Raw genomic sequence first — 16,651 nt, 5'->3', positions numbered from 1 at the left:
GCCCCGCTGGGGGGGCCGTCGCGCCCGGGGCGGGGGCGCCGGGGCGGGGGCGGCGCAGGATCGCCCCCGGGCCTGGGGAGGGGGCGCCCGCGGGAGCGGGTCTGCGGAGGGCGTGCTGCTCCCCGGGCGCGGGAGGGGCGCGGGAGACGCGGCGCCGTCTCGTGCTCGCCGAGCGGGGGAAAGTTGCGGGCCCCCTTGGCAGCCCCCGGTGGGGCAGGGGGGCTGAGCGTGCCCCCGCGCCTGCCCCGCGGAAGGGAGGCTCGCTCGAGGGCCGTCTGCGCGATGCTGGAAGTTGTAGGAGTTTCATGCCGTGCCTGCTTGCACCCTGATAAATGGAATATTGCAGTGATTCTATTTGCATGCCATTACGTTACTTGTAAGTTACTTTGGAAGCCTTTGCATCTGGAGAGGTGGTGTAGAAGTAACTGCAATAAATTAATGAATGAATGGATTTCTCTTTCCTTAAAAAGAAGGAGGGGGTTTGCATAAAACCACACCCTCGGTGTTTGGGAGTGGAAGAGTAACAGCCCAGTAAACAAAAAAGGGGGTTGGAGTACAACCCCTCCCCAATATGTTTAGGGTATTTAAGTACTGGGAGAAGAGATCAGTAAAAAGGAAACAGCTCCTGATCTTCTCCTGCTGAAAGGTTGGGTGATTTTGGTATTCTTCTCCTTTTCTCTCAAAGAAGGGTAATGAATATTTGGTGGGGGGTTAGATCCTAATAGGTCTGGGTGTGTGGGATGCAGATACCACTAACTACCTCCTTATTTTATTAGTAGGGGAATGTTAACGCTTCTTCCCATATGCATAGGTGAAGAAGTTGTGAAGTAGACGGACTTCCATGATGCCTTGGAGGGAGGAATCCCTTTCGCCAACTTTAGAATTGAAATTGAAAGCCACACACATGTATACAGGGATAATTAAACTCCCTTATTATATGTGAACATGTGATCCTCCCCGCCTTGTTGCATATAAAATTAGGAAGAATGCTTAAGGAATGAGGAGGTTAAGAGCACCCGCTTTTATGTGCAGAACAACAGTGCAGAAAAGTTACCTCCCTTTCTACGCATATTCTGGAGAGTTGTAGGGGAGAATTGATGATTGTCTCATTTATGAATGGGAGAGTAGGGTATCTTTCTGTGTGGTACCTTCCTAATCCCAGGTTCCTTTCTAACCACCCTTCCATGTGGAGTTAGGAAGGAATTCTAAAGAAGGGAGCTTAACTAATGAACCCTTGTTAGATAGAAGAGTAATTATAGGATAAAAAGGAATTAATATCCAGTTTATGTGAAAGGTGGGAGAGTTTAGTGACCCTTTTCCATTTTATCTGTCTATCCTGGTGTGATCAATCCCCTTGTATATGGCGGGGAAGGCATGGTGAAAGGAGCTCAAGCCCCAGGCTAGCATATTCAAACATAAACAGTGATTAAAGTACTTCCCCTTCTCAATGCATGGAGGGAATTAGAAAGGTGTGATTCAAAATCCATCTGTGGGGTTGGGAGTGGAGTTTATCATTGGAAACCATGATTTACAAATGTCAAAACCTATAAGTCTTCAGCCAAACCAGTATCAATAAAAACACATACCTTTAGCTGGAGCAAGGGGACGTGTGATTCCTTTCTTTTTGTGAATGAGAGGATGAATGCACTGTTATTTTGCACTGAGTGGCTTGAGGAATGCCTTCGGCTGTCTTCTTCGCTTTTCTCTCTGTTCCTATGATTGCTTGTTATGGTGGCCGCAAGGGGATGTGGATTGGCATCAAGCTGTTGCCTACATTTGGTGGAAAAGGAGCATAATTCTCTTTCTGTAGAGATGGGAGCTGGTTATACCACCTTAATTGGTTGTGTGGGTTCCTGAATTGGAGAAGGCATAAGAACACTGCCCGCTTCCCCATATTGGGTGAGCAGTTCTGAGAGCAAGGACGTGTAACACACACTTGTTCTTTTAGGAAAACGAGAATGGTTTCCTTCCTATCCTCCTGAACGTGCAACGTACAAGAGTTAGGGAGGGACAGCAGAGGATCCCTGTAGCAGCAGCTCCATGATTTTTAAAAAGTCTGGTTGAAGGAGAAGGGGTAATTTAAACAGATGTTTCCTTTGGTGTTGATGTTGGTGTTGGTTGGCAGCATGGAGTGTTAAAAAGAAGAAAATGTATCTATACCTTCTCTCTCTACTGGGTGGGGAAGGTGGCTTTTCTGAGCAGGTTAAGTTGCAGAAGGCTGACTGGCCATCCCCTGGTGGGTGCATTGGAATCAGTTTGCTGGCGAGTGAGCCTTGACTGACCCTCTCCGTTCCGGAATGACCCCTTTAGCAAGTATTACCCTTCCGGTCAGATGGTCATGGTAATCATGGCCCTTTCAGGATAATTTCTCTTCGGGGTAGGGATTGGAGCTCTCTTGATCACCTGGCGCAACCTAATATCCAGTGAACATCTGCATGCATCCTTGTGTATGTTTGCTCCATATGTATGGAGTTGTATGCCATGTTGCACAACTCCTGTAGTTCAGGCTCGCACTGTGCTGCTTTGTTTGTTACAGGCACCACCTTGTACTGTTGCGGGGAAATGTTGTGTCAGTTTAGAGAGTATGGATTCGAGGGGCGTTGACTGGTGAGGCCAAAAGTCATTGTAGGGGATTGCTGTTTTCATGGGAGGCTACCCATGGAAGAGGCCTTTCTCTGATATTAGCCATTTTTTTCTTGCCTTCACACTGAAGCTTAACTATTGCAGACTATTGCAATATATAAAAAATATATTGCAGAAGAACAGCTCTGATAGATACAGAAGTGTAAGTAGGGGATGCTGCATTCAGGGGATGCTTCCCAGACAATATTAGCAGAGTAGTCCTCAATGAGTCGGGGATGGGGAGTATTTATCTGGTTTCCGTGTGCCTTGTTGTTCAAAGTTCTGCCCAGACAAATGAAAATAGCCCTTCACACCTGCACGGTCTTCTCTTTGGCATTGCCTGCACGCTACCAAAAAAGCCAAGCGAAAATATTTTGCATTTGCAAATCCAGCAAGTGATGCGGGTTCTTGCACGAACCTTGACAATTGTTCCTTTATGTCAGATCAGACGTGGAATTGGAGTACCCATGACAAATGCAACACAGATAATATTATCCCTTTAACACCTTAATTGGCACCCAGGGCACCTTCCTTCCAGTGCCTCCAAGTCTCCTGTGCCTTTTGGAAAAACATGTAAGTACAAATTAGAGTGCGATTATCAAAGCCGTTCTCTGGCTTGGTCCTCAACCAGGTAGTCTCACATTTTTGCATATGCATTTCCTTCTTTAGACTTAATAACACCTAGCTTTTTCATTGTCATTTCCTTGCCTGTGTCTCCTTGCTCATATGCTTGTGTGTGTAATCCCACAAAATGGGATTGTGGGAGCCAAACAGAAATAACTGAGTATACAGTTGAATTAAAGTTCCTCTTTCGAGTTCCTTCATGTCAGGATCGCATAAATGTTTGCTTTTTGGAGGTTCTGAGATAAGCCAGATAAGAACCGAATATCGCTGCTTACTATCATCATTTTGTAGTTGATTTTTGCTTAAAGTTGTGGACAGACCTGGCTGACCTCAGCTGTTTTCTGACAGGGTGAATGAAGTACCTTTTTAAAGTATGTTGCTGAAGCCTTTATAATAACTTTGGGTTTGTTGCTATTCTGGATGCTGTGATGTGGAACCTTTGGGAGAATGTATTCTGAATGCACCTTTTGAATTGGTTCCGTTCTTGCAGTACTGAATTTGCTTCCCTCTTGCCAGGGAGTAAGTGTTCTAATCAGTGGTTAGTTTTGCTAGAATGACCCTCTAAGAAGAAGGTTGGGGACTGAGGATCTAGCCCTTCCCTGACCTCCAAAGGATGACAAAACCAAAATACGCCCAATTTGCCCACTGGCAAATCCTGTTACCAAAAGCCCAGACTCCTTGGATGCCTAGTTCACCAGTACTTTGGCAACTGGGGGAGGTGATGTGACCCTGGGGATGTGACCCCCTGGATCAGCCAGTGGCGAGTCCTTATTTAGAGCTTACAGGAATGCTCTTTGAAATTTCTAGCCCAGGGTCATTTTGGCAACCGGTCTCTTGAGAGAGAGATGAGCACTAAATGTATGGTTTGCTTTGCCCGTTTATATCAGCTTGGCTGGTAGAAGCCACTGGGGCAGATTTCTGAAACACCCCTTGTCTGGTTGCCTCTTGTGTGTTGGGATTGCCTCTGTGCAAATCAGCAGAGAAACAAGTTGGTGTTTCTCTCCCTACTCCCCTATTTCATTTCAGGCAGCTGCCCCCATCATAGTGCCTTTCAGCCTGGTTTAAACAGCCCATGTGCCACAAATGACCAGCATAGCACAAAGGATCAATCCATCTGGAAAGTTACTTTTCACATACTTCAGCCGAAGGCTTTGGAGCACAGAGCAACTCAAACACAAATCATACTTAAGTTGTCCTGTCCGAGGAACACCAAGGCTAGGACAGACACTAAAACGCTATGTATGTTATGAAACAAGGTTTGTTCCACATGTGATGGAGTTTCTCTGCTAATGATATATTTGCTGTAAGTAGATCAAATGTTGGTCCATTCTTGTCAGATAATGGCCCTGTGTTTTTAAAACACTGGGATTGTGGGATTCGAATAGATCAGCATAAACAGCTATGATGTGGACTACAGTTTGCCCCCCCCCCCCCATAAAATAGCAGTTGTGAAGCAGCAGCATGAGAAGAGGCTTCATTTCATTATGTTTTATTTTTATTCTCCAGGAGCTTGGAGTGGCATCAAGTAGCTCTCCTGCATCCTTCGCTTTATTCTCAAAAGCACTCGGTGAGGCAGGTTAATCTGAGATTGGGCATCTCAGGGCCGGCATTGTATAACAAGCTTCTTGGCTGAATGAGGATCTGAACTTGGGCCTGCCTTGGGCCTGTCCAGTTTTCTGTCCCTGCTCCCAAATCCTCATGGCCCTCATTTCTGTTGGATTTCGAATTCCAGATTCTCCGCTCCTGCCAACAATACCAGTGGGAGCTGGCTGGTCCAGCAGAACAGGAGGGCACCAGAATGGGGAAGGGCAAGATCTCTGCCATTTCCGCCTCATGCTTCTATTTCTGCTCAGAGAAAAAAAAAGTATGAAAATCTACTTTGACATATTTCTGTGATACCTTTCAAACCCACGATCTTCCCAAGGCTGCGATATAGATGAGTAAAATGACAAAAGCACCTTACCATTGAGACATTAAAAAAAGTTTCCAAGCTGGTGTGGCTTGGTGGTACTGGGCTGAGGACTGGGAAATCCAGGTTCTAGTCTCCGGATCGTTCACTGGTGATTGAAGCCCAGTCGTTCCCTTTCAGTCTAACCTCCCACCCAGGGATGATGTTGTGAGGATGAAACGGAACTGTGTAACCCACACTGAGTTCCCACAGGCAAAAGAAGGTGGGTTTATAAATGCAATGTGTAATAACAATGCTACTACTACTGATAATAATGATTGTAATAATACAATTGCCATTATTCAACAGCAGCAAACACCATAACACTTTTGTTTGAAGCTGGAGATAGCCAGTGTTTTAAAGCTCTCCTAAAATCAGCCACAGAAGAAGCCGGGTGTCCTTCCTAGCCAGTGTTTTAAAGCTCTCCTAAAATCAGCTTCAGAAGAAGCCGGGTGTCCTTCCTAGCCAGTGTTTTTCAATGCTCTCCTAAAATCAGCTACAGAAGAAGCCAGGTGTCCTTCCTAGCCAGTGTTTTAATACTCTCCTAAAATCAGCCACAGAAGAAGCCAGGTGTCCTTCCTAGCCAGTGTTTTAAAGCTCTCCTAAAATCAGCCACAGAAGAAGCCAGGTGTCCTTCCTCATCGGGGGGAGGGGGCAGACTGCATAAGATACGGGCTACCTCAGAGATGGCTGCTTACCAAATTCCCTTGCCTCTCCCTGTGATCCTCATGGCATTGCCGTGAGGTGGGTGAGGCTGTGAGGGGCCCTGGGAGCTTCCCAGTCCCAGTCCAGCACAGCTGTGCCACACTGGCTTTCTCCGAAAACGATCTTAATCACACCTGGACCAGGCCTTCTTGCTGCTCCATAGTCTTTCTCTGTGGCTCCTGCAGAGCTTGGGGCCAGGATGTCCACCCTCGTGCCCTGGCCAAGAGATGACGCTGCAGTTCATTATTTTAAGGGGAAAGGAGCTGTCCACACTGTTGCCAAATATTTGACAATAGTTAACTAGCAGTGTGCCCACACTAATAGGCAGCAGTGGGGCTTGTCTTTATCTAGCAAGTCTATGTTTCCGGAACTGTGCTGTACAAAGATTCATGAGGTGCAATTTTCAACCTATGAACATTATTTATGATAATTCTGGTCACATACTTCATGCACGGCAATATTTTGGTGTTCTTTTTCCCCCGCTTGTTTCTTCTGTACTCTTGATCTCAGCCACTCAGTGATCATTCAGTGAGCCTGGGGGTGTCTCATTGCCACTTAACCAATGCGATGTAGCGACTTGTTGGCACCACTCCATCATCATCATCATCATCATCACTTTATATTTCTATACCACCCATAGCTACTCTGGGTGGTTCACAGTATTTAAGTTGCCTGTCCAAATTTCAACAAGGCCCAACCTTGCTTAGCTTCCAAGATTAGGCAGGGAAGGGGACAAGAGAGAGGAAAAGGAACTCTTCACAGAGTAACAGCCTGCGGGTTATTTAAACCACAGTGGGGCTCCATGGTGTGCAGGTACCGCTTCGAACCTGCAGCTCCTGCTTGGGGTTATTGCATCGTACAAACCTGGTGAATGCAGGTTGTAAGTGGGTTAACTAATCCTTGCATCACCCATGGTCCACTTTAAGATTATGCAAGAGTTGTTGAGTGCTGGCATAAACCATGTTCATCGGGTGCAGCATGGGAGCCCCTGAGTTCGCTCGGGTGCTGTAGCTTGCCACGGTTTACAGTGAACGGCTGTGTGAACCTGGTCAATGTCTGGCTATTTGGACAGAAGCTATCTTGGGTACCCTGCTAATAGACTCCGCAAGAGTAGGCCAGAGGAGGGCTTGTCATCGCTGCTACTATGAAAGCCCTCTTGTCTCTGGCATCTGCTGTCTTGGTGCTTCTGCACATGGGCACGGAAAATTCTGCGGAGGTTTTGGGTTTGTAAGGGCCAGAAATGTTCCCAGAACTCGCCACTCATTCCTAACTGCTGGAAGGACATTGAAGGTCATGCCGTGACGCTTCAAGGGGTACCTCTGTGGACGCATCCAAAGCTGTGAAGCACAGCCTGCACCTTCCCCAGGTTCTTTGCACTTCCAGCGAACAGGGATCTTGGGTCCCGGGAAAAGCCCCCTCTCCACCTGAGATCCTGGAAAGCTGCTGCCTGTCAAAGTAGGTCATACTGGGTGGAACCTACAAGCTGCCAGACAAGGTGTAGAGAGGCAGCCCTCTGCGAGAAGCAATCCTCATGCAGGCTGACCTCCTGGAAAGGAATCGGCCTGAGCATAAAGCACCCCAGACTGCTCATGCAGAGCAGCATGCGGTTAGCAGGGGATGCTTGACTTTTGAATCTCCAAGAGAAGGTAGTGGAGAAGCTACCACTTGGGCAGCTTCCTACAGTACCTCCCAACCCACCCACCTTTGTTAGTTTCCTGTGAAATTAGGAGTTGGCATTCATCTTGCGAAGTAGTGCTCCGTTTCCCCTGCCACCCCCTGCTGTCCCCCCCCTTCCCCCAAGTGCTCTCTCTCCCCCCCTCCCTCTGCTTGGCAACCAGATGCTTGGCTATTCTTTCTGTGGAGGAAAATCTCTTTTCTTACCAGCATTGACATTATTGCCAGTTCTCCGTGTGTGTGTGTGTGTGTGTGTGTGTGTGTGTGTGTGTGTGTGTGTGTGTGTTCTCCCCCACTCAGCATTGTTTACCATCATGTTAGTGCTCTCGCAGTCATCGCTGGTTACAGCAGAGGCTGTGAACTGCGCTGCAGCCCACTGGCGCTCACGCCCCTGCCTTGATGTGGAGCATTCGCGTCGTTTTTCCGTGCACACGGGCCTCCCCCCCGCCGCCCGGCCAGTGTTGGTGTGGCGTTGTGTCCGAGGTTCATGGTACATTCTTGGGTGGCTGCTGCTGCTGCTTACTGGAAAAGTGGATCATTGCAGGTTCTCCTTCCCTGGAAGCAATTTCAGCGCGAAGAGTACAGAAGCCTTCCAACAAGGGGGCGGGAGGGAGGTGTCTCACTGTTAGCAGGGAGAAGGGAGTATTCTGACATTTTGCTGTATTAGTCTGTGTGGGAGGTGGATGGCTGATGATGGGGACTGTGCGGCACCGGGGACAAGCGATTCTGCCGCACCTGTCTCTCAGTGGCTCCGGGAGTCCATGTGATCCCCGGGGAGAGTGGGAGGTGCTGTTCATGGCGACTGGGGGGGGGGGGGCTCTTGTCAGGTGGAGCATAGCTCCTTCTTGCTCCCCCGCAGACAGAAGGGGAGCAGTGTAGGCTGGCGCAGGTCATTGCCTGGACTTCAGCCCCACCTCCTTCCTCCAGAATAAGGGGAACCTTAATATTTGCCACTCATTCTGATAACCTGCCATTTCCTGTTAGCCTGCAGATACTGAAAAACAAGGCCATCGCTGCCTGCACAGGGCTGCAGCCGGCCAGACCTCATGCACTAGTGTAAAAGGAATGAGGAGCAGGGCAGGAAGAGGAAAGGACGTGTTGGAGCAGCTCGTCCTCTCAGAGGCAGATGCTCGATCGGTCTCCCCTTTGCCGTGAGGCTTTTCCTGGGAGGTGGCAGGTGCAGTCCTCCTGGGCCACTTTCTCCTGTGGCTGGTGGCCAAGCCCAGAGTGTGCTTCACTTCCGCTCTGCACAGTCCTGGGGCAACTGCGATTTGGAGCTGAGTGCTCTACCTGGTGGTCCCGGGGTAACAAGCTCTTTGCAGTGCCTGCTGGCGCAGTCTGCGAGCGTGGCCGAGCAGATCCCCTTTGCTGGCTTGTCCTGCTTCCAAGGGCTCAGTTCCAATTTCCTAGTGGCCCACAGTCTTCTGGGAAGCAGTGGGAATCCCAACAGGTACCTTTTTCCTCTCTACGGTCCCAGGACAATCTTTATTAATATGATAAACTGATAAAGCAGCTTGTCTAAGCCGCAAAAGCACCCCCTGTGCCCGCATTGTTGCTAAAGCCCCTACAGCAGCTGCACCTGGCAGGCTGGTATCATTATCGTCAATTTAGAGATTTGAGAGCAGAAAGCTAAGCACCAGAGATGCAGAGAAAAGTTAAGGCTCGCTAGAAATTGCATGGCTAAACTGAGAGCATTTCCATTCATTGACTTAATAGTTGCAATCTTGTAATCTAAGATTTGATGCCTACTCTAAGATTGATGGCAGCTATTGTCAGACTTCTAGGAACAGGGAAACGTCCTCTTCAGATTTTAGATCGAGGCTGTTTTGTCTGTCCATCCGTCCGTCATCTGTCCCTCTCACTCCATGGAATTCCTGGATGCTTTCCTTCTTACCTTTACCAGCCTTCCACCAGCTTTAAAAGGGGCGTAGATGAATTAATTGCTCCGGAACAGAATGCAGTCATGTTTGCCGTATCTCCTCCTGGTTGCTGGGGACATGAGCAGGAGGGGCTTACTCGTGTGGTGCACCTTGCTGGATCCTGTGGGAACAAAATGCAGAGTGGCTGGGCGCTGGCTCCGATCCAGTGGGGCTGTTCCAATAGCAGCAGTCCCCTGCACCTCTGGGAAAAGAGCTAGCTATCCGTGGAACGAGGAGTTAGCACGGTCTCTGCTTCCCACCAGGCAGGTGCATTTCTGCCATTGAGTAGCTACAATGCAGAATAATGACAGAGCAGGCAAGAGGAAAATTAAACCATGCTATTCGTCCCACACTCTGGATGAGTAGCTTCTAATGGCCTCTTAATGGTTTCACTTGGGCTATAAAACAGGGCATGACTTTAAGAAAATAAATGAAGATAAATAATAGAACCCACAGTAGTTACTCATTGCAGGCCATCCTGCGAGCTTGTGCAGGCCCTTGCACACACTCTGAAGTAGCATATGATCTAAAGGAGGTGGGGCTTGCTTTTTTCAGTGAGGACATTCTCTTTTCAAATTACTAAACTACCAAGATCTCAAAGCAGTTCTCAAGGAGATTAATTGTGTAACAATCAATTATGTAGCTCCAGGGGATCATGCCTGTTACCAAAAACTCAGCAATGGTTCCGTCTCAGAGATACCAAGGGAAGGGTAAGATAGCACACAGTTTAATAAGCCAAAACTACCATTCATTATTGAAAGGCAGCAATTTATTGAATATTTTTTCTCACTGGAACCACTAGCGGCTTTGAAAACAACACATCCATCATTGACCAACCTCTTGACTAACTGCCTGAAGTTTTAATCCTCAATCCTGTGTACACTAACCTGAGAATTCACTGAATTCAGTAGCACTGCTTTTTTAATTATTATACTTCTCAAGAAACCTAGCAAGTTACTAAAACAAATGCCCATCCAGTGCAGATTCGGATCTATGTCAGTTGACACATTTATTTCTATATTTTTGCACCACCTTCCTCAAGCCAACCAAAGCAGATTGCAAAGTTTCAAAAAATAAAAACCATAACCAAATTAAAAATGTATTTTTTAAAAAACCTACCATAGAAGTTATTGCATCGATTCAAAAGGCCAAGTTAAAGTGTCTGTTTAGTGGTGGTGGGGGGTTATATAAATACTAATAAAACAAGTTTATTTGTTTGCCAGTGCACTTGATAATATGCTCTGAACAGGCTGTCCAGGTCTGCCTAATCAAAGAACAAAGGTGGAGGGAATTTGCAAAGCAGTGTTAGAAAAGATAGCCTTTGTTAGAAAAGACAGTGTTTCCTTTAATACAGAAATTACTTTTCCTTGCAACTTAAGGTAGTGACTGAATAAATTCAGGCTCAGGTTATTTCAGTTTCTCCACTCAAGCAGGACTAGCACTGAATGTGACCCTAAAATTTCACCTGTGCTTGATTCCCCTACTTTTTATTTTAGAAACCTGTGGTAAAGCCCCTCTTTATTATAGAATCTTTGCGCATTCCAGTTCAGCTGCTCCGATTGACCTTAAGTGCTATTAATGTTCAGATGACCCTGAAGGTACCCATAATAAGTGGCCAGCCTCATAAGGACTGAGTGCAGATGTCTTGAAAAATGGGGTTTGTCTCATAAGGGGAAAAGTTCCAGGCTGTCGCATTCCTGTTTTCCTTTAGCCAGGCTGTGTGAAGACTGGAAGTCCTTTTGTTTTTGATTAACCACATTTTAGCATTATCACTAAACCCTAAGCTGTTTCTAGTTCTGAATTATTTCGACAAATGTAGCTAAGATTAACCATATTTTATTGCGTCCTGCTGGAACGACAGGTTTTATTTAATCAAAGTTGGAAGCCAAATGTCCTGAGCTTTTCCCCACCAAGGCAGAGGGTGGAGGGAAGCATCTAAGCTTGAGGCACAATTCAGCTCATTTCATTCACAATGGACAGTTCCTCATTGTGGCATCTGAATGCAGCCGTAATCCCACCAGCTCTGATTCCGATTTCTTTCTTAGGTATTGAACTGGGTTATGAGATGAGAGTAGGCCATATTTAGATACTATCTGTATATATATTTTTAAAGTTGATGGACAAGCAATGTAGTCTTAAACAAATGTAGTACTTAAGGATGGCATATTAAGGATTGGGCCCGATTGTGATTTGTTCTGTTTTCTTTTGAGCTGCTTTTATAAGCAGAAATTAAATAATGTCATTTACTAATCTGAAGTAATGATGTGATGACTCCCATCTATTTCAGGGCGATTGTTGTATTGTTTACACCTAATCTTGATTTGGGTTGCGTCTGCTTGAGCCCCCTGTACTTGTGCTGAAGAAGAAACTGCAGTTGCCAAGCAATAGCTAATCCATTCCGTGGGGGAAAAGAAGGTAACTGTGCTTAGTGCCACGCTGGGGAACCCCTCTTTGGCCAAGTGCTTATTTCCTAGTCCTTGGGCCAAAGGCATGGCCTTAGTCCAAAGCTTGCATCATCGCAAAGAAATATTTCCACTCTACTCTGCCTTAGTTACCTGTTCTAAGAAGAACGTTCCAGACCTTTCTTCCAGTAGAGTGTTGTTCTAATACCAATAGTGTTGCTTATTAGTTTTAAACTGTCTCTCATAAATACTGCTGCAAGAAAGAGGGAAGTATTTTCCAATTACTTCAGGGAAGTATTTGCCAAAATTTGTCATATTTTTATAATCTGTGTTTAAAAGAGACATCTGCCTCTTATTTCAATATTAATGCTGTCTTTGCCTGATTCCAGCCTTCCCAGATTGATCCTTTTCAGCTGGAGCCCTGTACCTGTTTACATCAGAGTGAACTCAATGAATTCAGCAGGCTTCTGAGCAGGCCAGTTAATAAAACATAATTAATCAGAATGTTTAAAATGGTGGGAAACATTTTTTATAGGTGTCAGAAGACAATACAGATAAACTGGCAATGCTTCTGAAAAACAGAACTTAGTAGAACTCCATCTGATGCCTGCTTTAGACCTTCTGAGGAAGAGGCTCTTTCAAGGGAAACTGGCAGTATTTAACTTGGGCAGCAAGCAGCATTAAAAGACAATAATTTCTGTTGACTACCAAGTTTAGAGGAATAAAATTTCTAGAAATTTGGAAGCTCTGTAGGGAGGGGCAAACTGTTTTTGGCCAAAAATGAAAATGCTAGAGAAAAAATGAAGGGGACACTTATTTTTACTGCCTTTTTTATGGTCACTTAATTGTTTTAGGTCAGGCTTCTACAGCTTGGTGTCCTCCAGATATTGCTGATTTCAGCACCACTTAGCTTCAGGCAACGTGACAGTGGGGTTGTAGGTCAAAATCTCTGTGGTCCACTGGTTGGAACCCAAAAGCAGCCTTTCTGTCTCTCAAATTATGTTACATGCAATTTGGTTTGCTCATAATATTAGCATTGTACCTAAAAACTTTCAAAGAAAGCTCAGTACATTTCTAATTGCTCTCTGGACAGACTATGCTTTTTAATACACTTGATAACTATATGAGCAAATGAAGATAGGCATACTGTATTTCAGGTTCCTATTTAATGTCTTACTAGAGGGAACTTCAAAAACTAGTCCCTGAAACATCTGCATCATCTTAGAAGCTAGAAGCAACCAAAAACAAGACAAAACACCTGCAGACAGTGGAATCTGCTGCGTAACATCATTTCCAATTTGTAAGGAAGTTTAGGGAAATTCCTGAGTCTGTTGTTAGGTGAAGTTTAAGGTAATTTAAGCTGAAGATCAAACTATGGGAACTTTATTTAGGTGAGCAACCACAATTCAATTTGAGAATCTTTCATCCATCTCCAGCTATTACTTGAAGAGTATAATTTTATTAACTCCTGTAAACAATTTCTATTAATAAAATGAGGTGGTAATGTCCATCCCATGTCTATATCATTGGAATCAGGTTAGCAAAATTCTTTTAGATAGAAGAAATAATTATCCTGGAAATGTACAGAGAGGATTAAAGAATCATTGCACAATTTTTTCTGTGCTGACTTTCATATGCACCCAAATCTGTGTAGTAACAGTTTTTAAATTTATATGGTAGAGTAGACAAGGTGATTAACCTCTTGCCTAAATGGTCCAGGGTACATGTTTGTTTTTGTTTGCCCAGTCGCTTCGAGGGCAGGTCAAAAAACCCAGTGCTTGGTGGGGCATCACCTCACACCGCCCCTTTTCGTTGTTCTCTTGCCAGTAGTGGCTGCACGGGGGAAAACTGTTGAGGTTTCTGTCCTTCTTTTCTGCCATTTTTCACTCTTTCTGGTTTTGTTTCTTTCTTTCTGCTTGCAATTCAGGCATTGAACCTTCTCATAAAATTCATACAGGTGTCCCTTGCACTCCCAAGCACACACTTCTTCTGGCTTGGGTAAGTAAAGACCTGCTTTCACTCTCGGGCTTTAACAAAAGAAATTGGTTTCTGAGCAGCGCTGAAGAAATCCACGGCACAGCCTGTGCTTGGTGAAGAGCTGTCTTCTGGCCCTCAGTGTCAGGATCCGTCCCATCTCTTTCTTGGGTTAGCTGCGCTGACCCTCCCACACCTGGGCAGTTGGGCTACTCTCAGCGAGACTGACCATCAGTGTACCAACCCTGGGTGATGTTAGGTGTCTTCCATCAGGAAAAGGTGTTCACCTGGGGCAGAACAGGTAATGAGGTGAACCAGCACCCTCCAGCCTGCCTTAGGAGGGGCATTATACACCTGGGATGCTCCTCCGGAGAAACTTCACCAAATTGCTACCCACTTCTTAATATGACAAGCCTAGGTTTCTCCTTGAGGGGCTAATGTTCTGCTTGCAGGGAAACAAGAGGGGAAGGCTTCCCTTCTGCTTGCAGGGAAGACTTCCCCTCCCCACCTTCTCCCGGGCTGTGGTTTTCAAACTGCAGCCGCACTCGAAGGAGTCCCATCCTAGGTTGAGCCTACCAAGGGCAGCCTTAACAAGGCCATTTTGGTGTGCTCGCACTAAGGTTAGCCGCCTGCTCAGCTTACACACAACAGGCAGGTTGAAAGCACCACCCATCATATGGTGATGGAAAAGAAAGTTAAGTGCAGGTGAACCGCCGCCAGAGGTGTGTGCGTGGAGATGCGATTGTCTGCAACGCCAGGGAAGAACAAAATGTACTTTAACTGTATGCAAATAAGCGGATGGCAGAACTTGCATCACTGCCGAGTGAAGTCCCAGTCTGGATCGTTGACTGAGCGGGTTTCGCTTTGCCACGTGAACTGACACACAGGGTTCTTTTGAAAGCCGTCCAGAAAAAGCAGGCCAACAGGCCAACTTGGAGTGTGCCGGCCGTGGTCCCCTTGACGGAGTCTGTTGGTGGATGCCAGCCTTTGTGTCCTGCTGGTTCCTTTCCCTGACTCCCAGCTCCATGCACGAAACTGGTGGAATACTTCATCCTCTGTGCAGCCAGGGGCTTTTTCAGCTAAGGGTGGAATTGCTCACCTTTTCATGACATGATGCACTGAACAGGCCAAAGTGTTCTGAGCTGCTGGCTTTCTCGGGCAGGGCTAAACAGAAGAGGCTAGTGAATACCTACTGTATGTTGCCAATGTCCATTCTGTGACACTTATTTAACTTCGGTACAGCCCAGTAGCCATGGCCCTCTGAGCATTTTCTAGCAATCCCATAAATATGAAGTAACAAAAAAAATAAAATCCTAAAATGTCCACCGTACAGAATTTAAAGACAATTAACAATCAAAAAGTGTTTTAGCAGCTAAAGCAGTAATTCATACAGAATGGAGATCTAAGGCAAGATAAAAGGAGATTCAGAATAGCTAATCATTGTTGGTTGATCCTGATTTTCATGAATTTGGGGTCAACTTTGGGAGGAGTTGGTAAACAAAGTGCCAATGTCCTAACCGGTTTAAGTAAATATTTGGCCTAGCTGCAATTTGAACACTGAGCAACAAGCTTCCTCAACCGGGTGGCCGCCAGACATATGGACTGCAAGTCCCATCCTTCCCTTCCTTTGATCTCGGGCCACCTGGATCAGAGCTCAAGTGCTGGGAATAGACTCCCCCTTTGGCAAATCCACTGAACTGAAGGACAGTCTTGATAAGTCTGCATGCCACTTAGCTGAAACTGTGTATATTTTTACCAGACAGACATAAACATTAATTAACTGCAAGGATATAGAGCGTTTTTGTTTTAAAGCACGTTGCTCACTTGTTCTTGACCAGGCGGAACATTGCAAAGCAAACAAGATCTTTAAAAAAAAAACTAATGGGGTTCTCACGTTGGTTAACTGAATCGTCTATGTGAATGCATGTCTTTCAGCAGGAATCGCTTCTGTCTGTCTGTCTGTCTTGTCTGTCCCTTTTGGTGCCAATTGTAAACTACCGGTACCTGAAGTTGGACGATGGATTGTATTTATTCATATTCGTACACTGCTGAACAAGTCTGTGTGGGGTGGCTGGGGCAGGCAGGCAGGGGAAGCGGTCTCTTTTGTCCCCTGAAGTTTGCAGATTCCAGCTTCCTCCCTGCAGAGAGCGCTGACTGAAGGATCTGTGGATAGATCAGCTGATGGGAAAGAGGTGCGTGCCACTGCTCTCTGGGCAGCTTCAGCCGCAGCTGCCTAGGGGCCAGAACTCCCAAACTGCTTTTGTGGATTGCTTAATGGGAACAGTGGCTGCACATGTCCCACCGACCCACTTTCTGCTCAGTTTATTCTGGCTTAAATACTCGTTCCAGACAAGAGCCCTTGTGCTTCCACCAGCAGTACTCCACACAGGCACGATTGATTGTGCACCTGCCTAACGAGATGTTAATCTGAAGAGTTCCCCAGCTGTTCCAGATCCACGTGCAAACATTAGCAGCGCTTCCACTTCAGCTGCTTCTCGGCGGATGGCCTTCTCTCCATCTGCTCTCTTCCTTCATTCCTCCAGTCCAGAGTTGAGCAGAAGGATTTCTCACTATCTACAGGGTACCCCCCACCCCTTAATTTCCTTGTGGAAATAAAGAAAATTTGGGGTAGAAACCTGTATCGGGGTTTCCTGTAGAAGGGTTGTAAGCTTCTGGTTACTCTGCACAATTCCCTAGGCTGAGAATACTTCAATTCCACGGAAGGGCCGAGTGGAGGATTTCAAAGTTTCTGTCATGAAGGCCCTGAAGCTGGTATTCCTGTT

At 46.2% G+C, this 16,651-nt stretch overlaps 1 protein-coding gene across 9 annotated transcripts in view; it reads left to right on the top strand.

The window, feature by feature from the left end:
• Window positions 1-16,651, top strand: part of CRTC1 (CREB regulated transcription coactivator 1) — a 37,128-nt gene that overhangs the window by 335 nt on the left and 20,142 nt on the right. The gene's annotated exons all lie outside the window — the stretch shown is intronic.

Source organism: Varanus komodoensis, unplaced genomic scaffold, assembly GCF_004798865.1.
Source record: "Varanus komodoensis strain SLA01 unplaced genomic scaffold, ASM479886v1 scaffold80, whole genome shotgun sequence".
Classification (NCBI taxonomy): domain Eukaryota; kingdom Metazoa; phylum Chordata; class Lepidosauria; order Squamata; family Varanidae; genus Varanus; species Varanus komodoensis.
Note: the sequence above shows the minus strand (reverse complement) of the source record. Positions and strands in the feature narration are given on the sequence as shown.